This window comes from Furipterus horrens, unplaced genomic scaffold, assembly GCF_987537825.1.
Source record: "Furipterus horrens unplaced genomic scaffold, mFurHor1.1.pri manual_scaffold_8, whole genome shotgun sequence".
In the NCBI taxonomy this organism is placed as follows: domain Eukaryota; kingdom Metazoa; phylum Chordata; class Mammalia; order Chiroptera; family Furipteridae; genus Furipterus; species Furipterus horrens.
In genome coordinates this window covers 47,534,384-47,550,420 of record NW_028327178.1, presented here as the reverse complement: position 1 = coordinate 47,550,420, position 16,037 = coordinate 47,534,384, and the positions used below count along the sequence as shown (strand labels likewise).

The 16,037-nt window shown below is 40.4% G+C and overlaps 1 protein-coding gene and 1 pseudogene across 1 annotated transcript in view; both read left to right on the top strand.

The window, feature by feature from the left end:
* Positions 1–16,037, top strand: part of L3MBTL4 (L3MBTL histone methyl-lysine binding protein 4) — a 434,331-nt gene that overhangs the window by 206,318 nt on the left and 211,976 nt on the right.
* Positions 10,031–10,728, top strand: LOC150002860 (small nuclear ribonucleoprotein-associated protein N pseudogene; annotated as a pseudogene).

Here is a 16,037-nt window from a genome sequence, read left to right as displayed (position 1 = left end):
TCCTGGAAAGTTATCCATTTCCCCCATGTTCTTCAATTACTTGGCATATAGTTGTTCATAGTAATTTCTTACAGTTCTTTGTATTTCTGTGATATTGGTTGTGATTTTTCCTCTTTGGCTTCTGATTTTATTTATTTGGGTCCTCTTTTTTTCTTGATGTGTCTGGTTAAAGGTTTGTCAATTTTGTTCATCTTTTCAAAGAACTAGCTCCTGGATTCATTGATTCTTTAATTAATTTATTTATTTTTGTTTTTGTTTCTATGTCATTTAATTTTGCTCTGATCGTATTTCCTTTCTTCTGCTCACTCTGGACTTTGTTTGTTGTTGTTGCTCTCATTTTTGTAGATGTAGGGTTAGGTAGTTTATTTGAAATTTTTATAACTTCTTTAAGTAGGCTTGTATTGCTATGAATTTCCTACTTGGACTGCATTCACTGTGTCACATAGGTTTTTATATGTGGTGTGTTTATTTTCATTTGTTTCCAGATACGTTTTTATTTCTTCCTTGATCTTCTTGTTAACCTACTCATTATTTAATAGCATGTCATTCAGTCTCCATGTATTTGAATGTTTTTGAGTTTTTTTCCTTGAGATTGGTTTCTAGTTTTAAGCACTGTTATCTGTGAAGATGCTTGATGTGATTTCAGTTTTAATGAATTTGTTGATGCTTGTTTGGGGGTGTCTGTCTTTGAAAATGTTCCATGTGCATTTGAAAATAATGTATATTTTGCTTCGGGGTGAAATGTTTTATATATATATATATATATATATATATATATATATATAAATTATCCATTTGATTTAGAGTGTCATTAAATGCCACAATACCCTTGTTGATTCTTTGGAAGATGTATCCATTGTTGACAGTGGGGTGTTAAAATCCCCTATGGCGACTGTGCTGTTGATCCTTTTTCCTGATATGTTTAGGTACTCCTACATTCAGTACATATATGTTCATGATGGTTATATCTTCTTTTTGGGCTACTCCCTTAAGTATTATATAGTGACCTTCTTTGTCTCTTGTTATGGCCTTTGTTTTGAAGTCTCTTTTGTGTGATATATGTATTGCTACCCAAGCCTTTTTTTCATGTTCATTTGCTTGGGCTATTTTTTTCTATCCCTTCACTTTTACCTGTGTAGGTCCTTTGTTTTGAGGTAGGCTTCTTATAGACAGTATGGATGTGGGTTATGTTTTCTTATCCATTCCGCTACCCTATGTCTTTTGATTGGAGCATTTAATCCATTTACATTTAAGGTTATTATTGATAGGTACTTATTCAAATTGTCATTTTTTCCCTTTGTACCTGTGTTCCCCCTCTCTCTTTGTCTTCATCTTTTAAAGCAGTTCCTTTAGCTTCTCTCATAATGTTGTTTTGGTGGAGGTGTACTCTTTTAGCCTTTTTTTTTTTTTTTTTTTTTTGTATGGGAAACTCCTTATTTTGCCTTTATTTTACATGAGAGCCTTGCTGGGTAGAGTAGTCTTGGTTGCAGGCATTTGCTTTTCATTACTTGGAGAAATCCTTCTGGCTTATAGTTCTTCTGTTGAGAAATTAGCTGATAGCCTTATCAGAGCTTCCTTGTATGTCACTAGTTGTTTCTCTCTTGCTACCTTTAAGATTCTCTCTTTGCCTTTAAATTTTGCCTTTTTAATTATGATTTTTCTTGGAGTGGGCCTCTTTGGGTTCATCTTGATTGGGACTGTCTGTGCTTCCTAGACTTACATGACTTTTTCTCTCAACAAGTTAGGGAAATTTTTTGTTATTAATTTTTCAAACAGGTTTTCTATCCCTTGCCCCTTTCCTTCTCCTTCTGGTGTCTTTATGATGTGAATATTATTACATTATATGTTATCCTGCAGCTCCCTTAAACTATCTTTGTTCTTTTTGAGTGTTTTTATGTTTTGTTGCTCTGTCTGGGTTTTTTTATTTTTTTTTTCTACCTTGTCTTCCAACTTGCTGATTCAATCCTCTGCTTCATCTGGCCTACTTTTAATTCCATCTAGTGTGTTCTTCATTTCAGATATTGTATTCTTTCCCTCCTGGCTCTTCTCCATAGTTCCTATGTACTTTTTTGTGGTGATATAGTTCCCACTATGTTCCTTTTAGCTCCCATAGAGTTCCTTGTAATTCTGACTGAGCTCCTTGAGCATCCTTATAACCAGTATTTTGAATGTCTGATAGGTTGCTTGCCTCAATTTTATATAGCACTCTTTCTGGAGATTTCTTTTTTTCTTCCAGTTGGGGGTTATTTGTCTCCCCATTTTAGGTGACTCTTTTTGTTTGTTTATGCATAGTAGATTGATCTGCTTTAACTCCTTGTTTTTGTGGGGTGGCCTTCTGTGGTAGGAGACCTTGGGGACTCAGTGGTGCAGTCTGCTTGATCTCCTGGGCTAGATGTTCTTGGGATGCCCTTTATGCCACTTATGTGAGCTCTCCTGTTGTAATTGAGTTTGGATTGTTGTTGGGTCATTCTTTGGTGGTTCCTTTCCTCTGGCTGCCTGACTGAGAGTCACACTGCCCACCACATCTTATATGCTGTTGTACAGGTGCTGCCAGAACAAAGCAACCCAGGAGACAAAAGCTACAACCACACACAAAAAAAAACCCCACAACCACAACCACATTACTGCTGTCCTGAAATACTGAGGTGTTTTCAGCCTAGCTAGTAAGTTGTCGGCAGCCGTCCGTCTCGAGAGACGATGGTGTAGCTTCTTAAGTGTCTATCTGCACCGCCAAGAATGGTTGTGCAGTCCGACTCGGGAGTGACACGGTATCTGTCTCCTCCCGTGTTGAATCGACATCTTGCGATGACGCTGGAGTGTCCTCTCCAGTGAAGCTGAAGCTACAGAGCCTGGGCAGGGTGATATGGAGGGTCTGCTGTTGCCCATGCAGCAGACCCAGTATAATATGAGGTTAAAAAATTTTAAGAAAGTGAAAAAGAGGGAACAAAATTGAAGGAAAACATCCACTACAACACTATCAATGACAATTAAGCAAAGATTAATAAATGTGGAAAGGGAATAAGAAGAAAAAAAAGGGGGGAAAGAGTATGAGTTGTCTAAAACAAAGAAAAGTGATTTTGAGAGGAAAGAGGGAGAAGAAATAATAAGAGTGAAGAATGAAATACAGGCTAAGAGAGGGAAAAGATGAAAATTATAATGAAAAAATAAGTGTCAAGAAGGGAAAATGCAGTAAAAGTGGGGAACAATAAAATTTGAGATTTGAAATACAAAAATAGTGAACATCTAGGAATAAAATTGAAGAAATGCAACAACAACCACCATATCAACCACCAATGAGCAAAGATTAATAAAGGTGGAGAGAGAATAAGGATATTATAAGAAAAAGAAAAAGAATGTGAGATATCTAATGCTAGAGGGGGGAGTATTAGTAAAAGTGGGCAATAGAAACAAGGCATGGAAAGAGAAAAAAATAAAACAAAAATAAAAAGAGGAAGAAGGAAAGCAAAATGGAGTAAGAGAAAGGAGGAGTAAAATACGAGATTTGAAATAAAGTAAAATAAAATAAAGTGAAATAATAAGAACAAACTTGAAGAAAAAGAAACAATGTTAAAAAGCTATGCAGGATAAAAAAAATAACACAAATAATGAAGAAGACCGCAGTGGAATTTTTCTCAGCAGATTCCAGTGTTTGTCACTGTTTTCTCTTTCTGGATCTTCCCCTGGTAATGTCAAATGGTATCCTAGTGTACCCCTAGGCAGTTTGTTTGAGACTACAAGTGACCCACATTCTGTGGCTGGCTCCTTCAGGTTGAGCTGGCTCTTTCTGTTGTTTTGCCTTGCTGGCTTTCCCCCAGCAAAAGCCCAGGAGTGGTTCATCCAATGTCCATGAACACTGCCATTACCACCTCCTTCTGCCTCCACAGGGGGCCTCTGGTGTGATCAGAATGGTGGAATCCCTGGGTCACCTCTCAGGGATGTTGTTCAGTCTCCAGGGAAGATGGTGGGAGTGTCTCTCCCCCCCCTCCCACAGCCAAACATCTTGGTCTGTTCCAGATTATTTCCGATAATGTATAGTTTCCTGATGAATTAGCTGTTTGTTTCCTGTGAGGGGCCAATCTGTGTAAAAGGGGCAGCTCTTTCCTGCTTGGTGCTAATGGCAGCTCTATATAAGAGTCGAGGTTGGGCGGGGTCCTGAATACCCCTTGTTGCATCTGTTTTCAGTCTCTCTGCTCTGCTGGTTTCAGTGGATCAGGTCCCAAGGAACCAGCGTAGTTTGTAGTGTCTGATAGAAGTTCAGAAAGGGCCCTTTCAGAGCTTCTCCTCCTTTCCAATGTGGATATGCACCAAGCACAGGGCTCCTGAACCTGGCCTCACTGATGTGCAGAGCCTCTAACAACACTGGTGGGGGTTGGGCATGCCTGCCTGTGACAGGACCTTCCTGTCTCTAATGAATCTCAGGTGTTCAGCCCTTGGCTGTCTACTCCCAAGCCTGCCTTCTCACAGGGAACTCATGCACGAACTCTCCACTCTGCACAGCCCCCTGCTGGACAGCCATGCTGGGTCAGGTCCCACAATTCCTTCACCATGCCACTTTCTGTTCTTCCTGTGCAGCTGGACTCAGTGGAACCAAGCTGCACTTTCACTCTGGTTTCTTTGTTTGCAGAGCCACTGTGCACATGATCACGGGGTCCCTGCCCAGTCTCTCCTCAGCTCACTTTTTAAAAGAGTCTTTATGTGGCACCCACACCGCAGCACTGAGCCCTGGGCCAGTTCTCTGCTTGCTCCTCCTGGAAGCACAAAGTCTCTGTCTGTCAGTGCTGTCCACAGCCTGCTAGAGATAGAGTTTTTCTCTGGAACTCTCCCGGTTGGCCCTGAAGCGTACCGATGTGCTGTTTGCTCTGCGTGGTGCAGCCTAAGTCTCCCAGACTTTGTATATCCTTCAAAGTCTCTCCCAATTAGAGTTTGTGACCCCAATTCTGGGACTGGAGGGAGCCACTAAGCTCCATTTTCTGTCTGATCTATCCTCTGCTGCAGGCACCTCACAAAGGGCACCCCCCCCAACTTATAAAATTTCTTACCAGACAATGCATAAAATTCTCTGTACTCCTTGGCTTCAAAAATTCATTTCAGCTGAGATTCTGTTGATTGTTCAGGTCACTTTTTGGAAGATCAGCCAAAAATCCATGCTGGGGGCACAAGCCAAGTGGGCTCAGCTTCCACTTGCTTGGCCACCATCTTCCCCTCCTAATTTGACTTTTTAGATAAAAACATTGAATTTAGTAATGTTGGAGTAAAATATGAGATTTAAAAATAAAGACACTAAAAAACCATTATAAACAATGATACTTCAAGTATCAGTTGTTAAAAATAAGCACTACATCTGATAAACATTTACTCTGAGTATGAATAGATGGTAGTATAAGTTTTCTAAATGAACTCTGTTTTCATCGTCATTGGTAACCCAGGCTGGAGCAGAAAAGGCAAAGATTGTTGATGCCAAGTTCACGAGCATCATCCGTTTCCTGCCCCCTGACCCCATTTCTACATTTTGGTTCAGAGCACCACACATAACAGCTCTCTTTTTAAAATTTTAAACTCTTTTAAGTTACGCACAGTTTCTTAGCAGAGCTTTCTATCTGTTTGGCTTTCCCTATTGCTTCTGGCACTGCAGCCTCACCCAGACATCAGTCCCCCCACCATCCCCTCACCAGCTCTCCAGGTCTGTCAGCCTACCCTGGGATGCCCTATCCAAAGTACACTGAAAGTGCATCCCTTAGGTATTCTCCTGTAAGGACTTGCAACTTCCCAAGTGCAGTGTCTATATGACACTTGCCTTTCTTCAGACCTTTTTCCATCATTAAGAAAAAGAAAAAAAAAGGACTTCTGGCCAAGATGGAGGCGTAACAGACACGCTACGTCTCCCTCCACAACTAAGAAGGAATACAAGTACCTCAAAACTAGAAACAACCAGAAGTTCCAGAATTATCAAACTGCATGGAAGTCCAGCAAACAAAGATATAAAGAAGAAATACTCATTCAGACAGGTAGGAGAGGCAGAGCCAGGGTGGAGAGGATGCATTGTGGTAGCAGCAGCAGCAGCAGCAGGCCAAAAGAAAGGACAGTCACACATTTTAAAAAGTCAGGAGGGACACCTGGGGAGCGTTCCCAGCTCCTCACCAGACCTCACAGCTCACAGTCCCAGCATATTCATTGCTTCTGACTGTGAAGACCAGTGGGGGTTGGCATCAAGGCAGAAACTGCCGATCTCAGCAGAGTCCACTTGTTTAAAGGGCCTCCACAGTCCTAGAACATCTGCAGACCCACCCACTCTGGGAACAACGGCCTGGATAGCAACTAGAGGTGTGCCAGTTTGGTGCGGAAGTGGGAGAGGTGCTTGAAAAAAGTGGCGAGTGCGAGTGCTGGGCAGGCGGCATTGTTCCTTCTCAGACCCCTCCCCTACATACAGCGCCACAACGTGATGAAACAGGTTGCCCTGTACTGATGAATACCTAAGACTCCTCCCCTTAAAATGTACCAGGAGCAACAGCTCTACCTGGGATGCAGAGGCAAACAAACACGGGAGCCTGTCAGAATGAGGAGACAGAGAAGTATGGCTCAAAATGGGGAACAGATCAAGGTTCCAGTGGGAGAACTAAGCAATGAGGAGATAGCCAACCTAACAGATGAAGAGACAGACAACCAAACAGATGCAGAATTCAAAACACTGGTGATAATGATGCTCACAGGCTTGACAGATATGCTTGAGTACAGCAGACGCATAAGAGAAGTGAAGGCTATGCTAAGTGGAACAAAGAAAAATCCACACAAAACCAATGGTGAAGGGAAAGAAACCAGTGTTCAAATCAATGATTTGGAACATAAGGGGAAAAAAAAACCAGTCAACCAGTGCAGAATGAGGAAGAAACAATGGAAAAGAATGAGGAAAACTTCCCAAATTTTGCGAAGGAGATGGACATACAGGTCCAGAAAGCATGGAGAGTCACAGGCAAGCTGGACTCAAAGGGGACCACACTGGGATGCACATGATTGAAACTCCAAAGGTGAAAGATAAAGACAGAGTCCAGGGGCAGCAAGAGAGAGACGGAGAGTTGCCTACAGGGGGTTGCCTATAGGACTATTAGCTGATTTCTCAGAGGACACTTTGCAGGCAGGAAGAGTCTGGCAAGCAATAGTCAATGTGATGAAAATCAACCTACAGCCAAGGTTACTCTATACAGCAAAGCCGTCATTTCGAAGGGCAGATGAAGTACTTCCCAGACAAGGTAAAGCTAAAGGAGTTCATCATCACCAAGCCATTATTATATGAAATGTCGAAGGGGCTTACTTAAGAAAAAGAAGATCAAAACTATGAACACTAAAATGAAAACAAGCTCACAACTATCAACCACTGAATCTAAAAAATAAAAACAAAATCTAACTAAGCAAACCAGAATAGGAACAGAATCATAGGTATGGGGATCATTTGGAGGGTTATCAGCTGGGAGGGGGAAGGGGGAGAAATGGGGAAATGATGCAGGGACTCAGAAGCATAACTGGTTGATACAAAAGAGACAGGGAGATGTTAAGAATAGTATAGGAAAGGGTGAAGCCAAAGAACTTATATGCATGACCCATGGACATGAACTAAGGGGGGTGGGATTGCTGGAGGGAAGGGGGGTACTGGGCAGAAGGGAGGAAAGGGGAAAAAATTGGAACTACTGTAACAACATAATAAAATATACTTTTTAAAAAAGGAAAAAACATCAGCTGAAAGAATAGTGCCTTTACCAATTTATAATTTGCTCCGCAGGTTGCCTTTCTGATCTTATACCGCCTCCTGTTTCAACTTGTGGCCTTGCCTCTGAGTTGTCTGAGATGTTAGAAGCCACCTTGTGTTAATCCCTCAACTTCTCATTCCTCCCAGTTTGTCACACTGAATTTGTCTTCCATGCCTCAGAGAGAGCTGCCACTTCTCATTTCTGACATGGTTTCAGTTGTTTATCCTGTTTCTACCCTATTTATTTACTCCTATCATTCTCTGCAGGTCTTCCCATTAACCTCTTATCAAGTTTCTGCACTTCTAAACACGTCCTTCCTGAGGAAGCTCCACCACTATTCTTCCCATTGCTACCAGAATTATTAAGAGTGTGTTTTACACTTGTTTGCCTTCTTGCCACCTATTAATGCCTCAGATTGAGCTGGTTAAGATTCTCTCACCTTGCTGCAGTTGCTGTGGTTAACTACGAACCTTTTAAGTTATTTCTCCTTGTGTCTTTTCTGGGCCCACACCTCCCATGTTGAAACAGCCCTCCCAATCTTCTTGACCATTTTGTCTTGATTCTCTAGTTGTCTTAAAGGTTTGTTATTGCTTCTTGTTCCTCTGCCAACTTTCTAATACAGTTCTTCAGGATTACTTAGTAAACTTATATATCAGTCTGGGTTTTGCAGGAAAGAGGTGGAACTTTGTACACACCTTAGGAGAGGGCGGCTTATGACGTCTTGGGGAGGGTTGAGAGAAACCAGTGAGGAGTGGGGCTGGGCACACCTGGACAGAATGGGAGCTACAGAAGAAGATCCAGCACAGGCACATGGCCATAGGTAGGGAACCACCAAAGAGCTGCTACCAAAGAGCTGCTCTGGCAGGAAAGAGGTCTAGGAATTAGCACCTCACCTCACTCTCCACCTGTCTTCTCTAACTCTGCTGATGCTTCTTGCTAGCCCACACTCATCTATAAACCTTAGGGCACAGGCCATTGACCCCATCCATAAAGGTCAATTTTCTTGGCAGGATGTGGATATAGAGGGAAAAAGAGGAGAATATTCCACCTAACACTACTTATTTTTCTATCCATTTCTCTCTCTTTTTTTTTATCAGCACATATATTCCCATGGCTTCACTTGCCACCTCTGTGTTTATGACTGCTCAGTCTATGCCTGATGTTTCTCAACCAAGACCCATGAACTAATTTTCATTTGTCTGTGATGCCTTTTCACTTGAGTATCCTATTAGCACTTCAAATTTAATACGATCCATATAGAATTCATTATACTCCCCTTTGAAGAAAAATAAAACAGAATGAAAACCCTGCTCCTTTTCCTCCATTCCTTATTTTTTTTAATCAAAGTTACACTTATATTGAATACAAAATGAAAAAAGTTTTGTTATAGAATATTTATCCCAAGACCTCCTCTACCATATTTTCCCTCTGTAGAGGCAACCACTTTCATTTATCTTAGTTAACTGCTATGGCATTTATCCCTGTGATTCTAAACATGGGCTTGTTGTGCAACTTGTTGGCTTCTGTGCGGGATTCTCACTATGTGGATCAAGCTCTCCTTGCTCCCACTGCCTCCTCCCCATAGACACACTCTTCACCCCTTCATGTTCACAGTATAGATAGATCACAATTTTAGTTAGATCAAGATTTGTATCTACCCACAACACATCAGTTATTATAATTAAGAGGGACATTTGTCCACTTTTATATTCTAAAAGAAAAAAATGGCTTAAAAGAATTTCAGGATTTTATGAACCTCAGCACTCCTTCCCTGCAGTGTCTCTGTAGAGTGCGGCACAGGCAGTGAGGCCAGGGGTTTGCACAGGGGCAATTGTACTCGTTCATTCGATGCCTGCCTGGAATGACACCTAGAAAGGAGAGGTGAATCCCAGAGGCCAAGAAAGGGACCATTTACACTTGAGAAGGACTATGGAACAGCATGTACCTGAGGTGGAAGTCCAGGTCAAATGTAAGAGGACAGCCTCCCTGAGCAACCAAGAGTGTCAGCTTCACTCAGCAATCTCAGCAGCAGTGAGTATCTGTGGAGGGCTTCCAGGCGGAACTGAGGCAGGCTCTCCTAACTGAGACACCAAGAGGTGATTAAAGCAGTGTTGGGACCTCTCAGGTAGCTGATACCAAGCAAAAAACCAGGCTTCACCTACTGTTTGAAGCTTCTGTGCCAACTTGCATTGTTTCTAAGAGAACCTGTTATTCTTTATCCATAGCCTTCCCTTAGTTCTTAAGGATCACATAACTTTACCATGGACATTGGATTTGGTGGTAAAACAGACATGACTGTGGGAAAGAGCAGCAAGATGCTGTAGCACATTGGCTATAGAATTAGATTCATTGAGCAAGATGGCTAGATCTTCATCAGCACCTTTAAGGCTTTTGACAAGCATATGAACTTGATCCTTTGTGATTGTGTTGAGTTCAAGAAGATCAAGCCAAGGAATGGAAAGCAGCCAGAGCATGAAGAAAAGCAAGTTTTGGGTCTGGTGTTGCTGCATGTTGAGAACTTGGTTTTCATGACTGTGGAGGGACTTCCCCCAAAGATACTGGCATTGTTTGTGTCTCACTTGTGGGAGCTGCAGGAGGCCCTTGGAGTTGGCAGGCTGTGAGCAGAGGAGTACCAGCTGATCCAATTACACATGCTTCTGTCCAAGGGTTGGAGGAGCCTTCCCAGCAGGTAATGACTCCACAGAAATGAGGCACTGTCACAGCTGACACTGTGATGGCCACTGCCAGGATTGCTGGAACCCCAACTCAGTACCCACCAAGTCAGGAGACTCCCTCCACACCTGTGGGTCAGGCAACCCCCCTCCAGGCATATGACTCCTCCACCTGGTATGAGACCACCCATGGGACCACCCATTGGGCTTCCCCCTGCTCCAGGGACATCAGTAGGCATGCCTTCTCCAGGAATGTGACCCCCTCAACCAGGAATAGAAATCCACCTGCCCCAGGAATGTATCCACCAAAAGCCTAGGATGCTATTGGTCCTTAGTCACTCTTTTCCTGCAGTGCATTTTGTGAAACTGTGCTAAGTGAAACAAAGGAAAATCCACACAAAACCAATGGTGAAGGGAAGGAAACTGGGGTTCAAATCAAGGATTTGGAACATAAGGAATTTAAAAAGTCAACCAGTGTAGAATGAGGAAGTAAGAATGGAAGAAAATGAGGAAAACTTCCAAAATTTTGTGAAGGAGATGGACATACAGGTCCAGGAAGCATGGAGGGCCCCAGGTGAGCTGGACCCAGAGGGAACCACACCAGGATGCATCATGACTGAGATGCCAAAGGTGAAAAATAAAGACAGAGTCCAGGGGGCAGCAAGAGAGAGGTGGAGAGTTGCCTACAGAGGGGTGCCTATATGACTATCAGCTGATTTCTCAGAGGACACTTTGCAGGCAGGAAGGGACTGGCAAGCAATATTCAATGTGATGAAAGACAACCTGCAACCAGGATTACTCTATCCAGCAAAGCTGGATAGAATGGAAGGGCAAATGAAGTGCTTCCCAGACAAGGTGAGGCTAAAGGAGTTCATCATTACCAAGCCATTATTATATGAAATGTCAAAGGAGCTTACTTAAGAAAAAGAAGATCAAAACTATGAACACTAAAATGACAACAAACTCACAACTATCAACAACTGAATCTAATAAAAACAAAATCCAACTAAGCAAACCAGAATAGGAACAGAATCATAGGTATGGGGATCATTTGGAGGGTTATCAGCTGGGAGAGGGGTGGCGGAGAAATGGGGAAATGATGCAGGGACTAAGAATTATAATTGGTTGGTACAAAATAGACAGGGGGAAGTTAAGAATAATATAGGAAAGTGTGAAGCCAAAGAACTTATATGCATGACCCATGGACATAAACTAAGAGGGGTAGGATTACTGGAGGGAAGGGGGGGTACTGGGCAGAGGGGAGCAAAGGGGAAACAAATTGGGACTACTGTAGCAACATAATCAATAAAATATACTTTAAAAAAATAAGAAATTTAAAAAAATGTTAAAGATAAAAAAATAGAAAAAGACATTACCCGGTTATGTGTTTCTACAAGAAACCCATTTTAAATGTAAATGCACCTGAGGATTAAAAATAGTGTATGAATCTTGTTACACTAATCAAAAGAAAGCAAAGTAGCTTAGCTGTATTAATTACAAACAGAGCTGACAGTTCTTAATTTGTATGCATCTAACAATAAAACATTAAAATACATGAGACAAAAACTGATAGAACTGCACAGAGAAATAGATGAATCACTATGATAATTGAAGATCTCAAACATCCCTCTCTAAGAAATGGACAGATCTGACACAAAATCAGTAAAGATATGGTTGAACTCAACTAAACCATCAGTCAATTGGATTTCATCCAAGAACAGGAGAATACACATTCTTCTCAAAGTCACATGGAACATTTACCAAGATAAAACCACATTCTGGGTCATAAAATACACTTAAATTTTTTAAAAGAATAGAAAGCATACATTATCTGTTCTTAGATCACAATGCAATTGAACTAGAAATTGAAAACAGATCAATAACTGGAAAACCCCCAATTCCATGAAGACTAAATAACATACTTCTAAATATCATCCAAAAACGAAATCACAAGAGAAATTTTAGAAAACGTTTGGAACTAAATGCAAATAAAAATGCAACCCATCAAAAATGTGTGGGATGCAGCAAAAGTAGTGCTTAGAGGGAAATTTATAGCTTTGAATGCATGTGTTAGAAAAGAAGAAAGATCTAAAATCAGTAATCTAAGTTTATACCTTAGGAAACTAGGGAAAAAAGAGCAAATTAAATCCAAGGTAGTAAGCATAAGAAAAGAAATAATAAAAATTAGGACAGAAGTCAGTGAAATTGAAAACAGGAAATTAGTAGAAATCAAGGACACCAGAACCTGTTTCTCTGAAAAGATCAATAAAATCGATAACCCTCTAACCAGTCTAAGAGGACACAAATTACTAATATCAGAAATGAGTGAGGGGAACAGATCTCATGGACATTAAAAGATAATAAAGGAATAATATAACCAGCTCTATGCTCAGAGATTTGGTAACCTAAGCCTGCTGTGGTGTGCTGGATAAAAGGAACTGTTGTAAATTGCCCTTTCCTAATGTGAGAGTGAGATGTAGGGAGAGACATGATCTGCCAAAACTCACACAAGAATAAGTAAATAATCTAAATAGGCCTATAACTATTAAATAAATTGAGTCAATAGTTAATAACTTTCAAAAACAGAAAGTGCCAGGCCCAGATGGTTTCACCAATGAGTTCTACCAAACATTTAAGAAAGAAATTATGCCAGTTCTCTACAGTCTTTTTCAGAGGATAGAAGAAGGGAGTACTTTCTAACTAATTTTATGAGTCCAGCATTAACCCTAATACCAAAACCACACAAAGACATTACATGAAAATTACAGGCCAATATCTACCATGAACATAAATGTAGAAATCCTAAACAAATATAAGCACATCAGATCCAACAATGTATAAAAATATTAAATGCCATGACCAATAGGACTTATCCAAGGTATCCTGGTTTAACATTTGAAAATTAGTTAATGTAACTCATCACATTAAGCTAAAAAAAGAAAAATCACATGATCATTCAATAGATGCAGAAGAAATCAATTGACAACATTCAACACTTATTCATGATAAAAATTCAATTATATGACTAATTTAGCAATTTTTATTAATAAAATTGATGTGCTAATTAGGTAAATTATAAGAATGGATAGGAAAAATATATCCTACTCATAGGCTTCAGAAATTTTAGAAATAGGGGTCATGATACCTTAAGTTTCTAGGATGTTGGGGTCCCCCTGGGAAAGTATCGAGACTTGGAGCCCTGCACAGGCCAGGCGAAGGAAACAAAGCCTGTAAAACCTGACCAGAAAACCGGGAAAGCTGGGTGCATACGTGACTCAATACTATAGCCAGTGGGCCCCAGTGGGAATCGGACAATGAGAAAATGCTTTATGTCCATTGAAGCTTGCCTTGTTCTTTTACCTCACTTGATCGCTTTATTGTACCAGCAGCAGAGGTTTTAACTTTAACTCAATATGAACTCACCCTCCTATTTTATGGCCATCTGAAGTCTTTGTGTCCAACACACCCTGACCTGAGGGAGATCCCAGCGTTCCTTCAGTTGTTATCCCTGAATAATATCTGTTTTCTGTAATCCACACTGTTTAACATTGGTTGATGAGCTTTACATGCATGCTATATGCCCTTAAGCTTACTGCACTCAATAAAAGACCTTAGAGGAAAACATTTGAGGCATTTGTCTCTCAGATATTTGCCAGCCTTTTCTCCCCTAGCACAAGCTGCCTGGGAAGTCTTCATTCATCTGCAACACCAGGGGATCTCTATGGGTCGGGGGCCCCCAACAGTAAGTGTACCTGTACATGTGTTTATGTATACATTTCCATTTTACTGAAACCACCCACGTAGTTAGGTGTCACATAGTTACAGGAACCATTATTATGCACTACATCATATTGACATTGTGTTTTTCAATGTTCCTATAAATGTCTGTACAATATATTTCTATAAGTCAAAATTTTGGAACTTCAGGCTAACTGGTGTGCTTTTTTCACATTATAATTGGATTTGTTTAATATTTCCCCTTTGCCATTGGTTTTCTGGGAATTATTTATTTATAGCAATCATCCTTAGACTACTAAGGCTAATTATATATCCTGGTTTACCTGGGATAGACCTGGATTATGCCTGTTGTAATTATGTAATCATTAATAGCACTCTCTTATTCTAAAAAATGTCCCATTTGGATAACACATTATGTGGTCCCTCAAGATATAATCAGCCTTTCTTCTTTTTCACATGTCTCATGTGAAATCCTATCTTTGGTTACTATAGGCAGCTTAAGTCCTTTTGAGTTGGTGGTTTATCAATAATGAGTATAAATCTTGTATGATTTAGTAGAAAAACCTTGATGGCTGATGAAGGGTCCAAGGTGGAACTTCAGAATGTGAGGATAAATGGAGAGCACATGGGGAAGCAATGTCCACTGCAAGGGCTGATGTTGAATGGGAGAGGAGGAGCAGCAGCCTGGTGAATAACCAGAAAGAAAATGGCCTTTCTGTTAGCAATTAATGTGTAGGGTGTGCCACTTCCATGCTTAACTCTCTGTAAATCTTATGGCAGAGCTTATGAAGATATTTATGTTAGTTATCACTATAAACTGATTTTGAGATTGTTTGTCCTCACACTGCATATGAAGAAGGTTTTTCTTCCTATTACCCACAGACATGTGGCTGTGGAGCTCCAAATGCTGCTGTGATTATGTCTGTCTCTGATAAAATATTTAAGGATTTCTTAATAAGAAATAAAGCTCTGAGCATTCTGTTAGAAATGTGAAATTTATATTTCTTGTGGGAGTCTTATGGGGAAAACATATCTTATGGGAAAAACTAATTGTATTTGTTATACCAATAACTACAGTAATAGAGAACTGGAAACTTACGTAGACATATTTATCACAAATGGAAACATTTGGAGTCAAATGTCCTCCAATAGGTTTCTCCTATGCTCATTGTCATTCAAAATTAAAAAGAGCTATAACTTTTAAAAAAATTAGATTCTTGATTGCTTTATATAGAATTGTGAGTGATGGCAAGTTCAGTTAACAACCTTATTGCCATTGCAGTACTGTAAAGAAACATTTCAAAAAGTTTTATCCAAAAACCACTTTCAAAAGAATAATCTTAGGATGTGTGGTTTAAAAAATGCAATTTCCAGGCATTATTTCTGACAGCACACCCCCCCCCGCCCCCGCCAATGAATTAGAGTTCTGCTGGCAGCAGAAGATGGCTGGTATATGGCTGACATTTTAGTTACTAAATTTTGAAAACATTGCTCAAGAAATATGATTAATTTGGGCAATGGCCTTGAAAAGTGAAAAGAATTTTAAAATGGCTATAGTGAATGCTATTAATTTTCCAATGTATAGATTAAAATGTTTCTTTTACCCTGAAATACTTATCACAGGAGTGGACTAGAAGGAAGGTAGAAACAATTGTACTTGTTGAAAGAGCAGATGGGTTTATGGGGAGGTTAGCAGAGAAAGGGAATTGAGGTAGTGTACCAAGAGTGGATGTGGAAGCAAAGGGAAGGGATGTAGGGGCCTTCAGGTAAGTTCCAAAACTGCTGAAAGGAGCTACAGGCTCATGGCCCGGAAAAAAGTGAGGGTTTTCATATCACTATGACTTGGAAATGACAGCATGTTTCTTAATCCTTATGTACCTCAGTAGCT